This window comes from Charadrius vociferus, unplaced genomic scaffold, assembly GCF_000708025.1.
Source record: "Charadrius vociferus isolate BGI_N301 unplaced genomic scaffold, ASM70802v2 scaffold616, whole genome shotgun sequence".
Taxonomy (NCBI): Eukaryota; Metazoa; Chordata; class Aves; order Charadriiformes; family Charadriidae; genus Charadrius; species Charadrius vociferus.
Genome location: NW_009648690.1, coordinates 176,267 through 176,908, shown reverse-complemented (window position 1 = coordinate 176,908; position 642 = coordinate 176,267). Strand labels below are relative to the sequence as shown.

The 642-nt window shown below is 65.1% G+C and overlaps 1 protein-coding gene across 1 annotated transcript in view; it reads right to left on the bottom strand.

Annotated features, from left to right (window-relative positions):
- The window catches only part of SDK2 (sidekick cell adhesion molecule 2), a 149,715-nt gene that overhangs the window by 13,955 nt on the left and 135,118 nt on the right, over nucleotides 1-642 (bottom strand).

The following is a 642-nucleotide window of genomic DNA, read 5'->3' as shown; positions in this document are numbered from 1 at the left end:
GCCGGCCCCTTGGCGGCGGCAGCGGGGTGACAGAGAGGCGAGACGGGCTGATCCTCAGGCTGTTTATTGGCATCTCCCTCAGCTCAGCCCTGGTGCCGCGGCCCCGCCGGGCTGGTGCCTGGCTCACCGGTAGGCACTGGGGGGGGGTTTGCAATGCAGAGACCACCAAAACGGCCCTGGAGCCCCCTCACCCCCACCCCGGCCATCGCCACCCCATGTGCCCCTTATGTTCCCGGGCCTCTGCGCAAAACCCCATTAAAAAAAAACCACCCAAACCACCAGAAACGCAGAGGGGTGGCTACGGTCACCGCATCGCTCTGTCTGAGCCCCTGCGCAGCCCCGGGGTGCAAAATCAGGGGGGATATCAGCACCGCTTGCACCCCACTCTGCCGGGCTTTAAGTCCTGGGTTCTCCTTGGGGGGGCTGTGCTGGGCCAGGCACAAACGAGGGGAGGAATTAATTGCCCCCTGTCTTCTGGTGCAGCGGCTGCCCCCGAAACCTGGGGGGTCCGGGGTGGGGGTTTCATGTCCAGAGGTTTTAAGATCAGCAGAGCTCCTCTTCCCCTCTGCCATCGGGGGTCTCTGTGTCACCACTTGTCCCCATGTCCCGGGGGAGCCACACGCAGAGGCTGGGGGGGGGGGT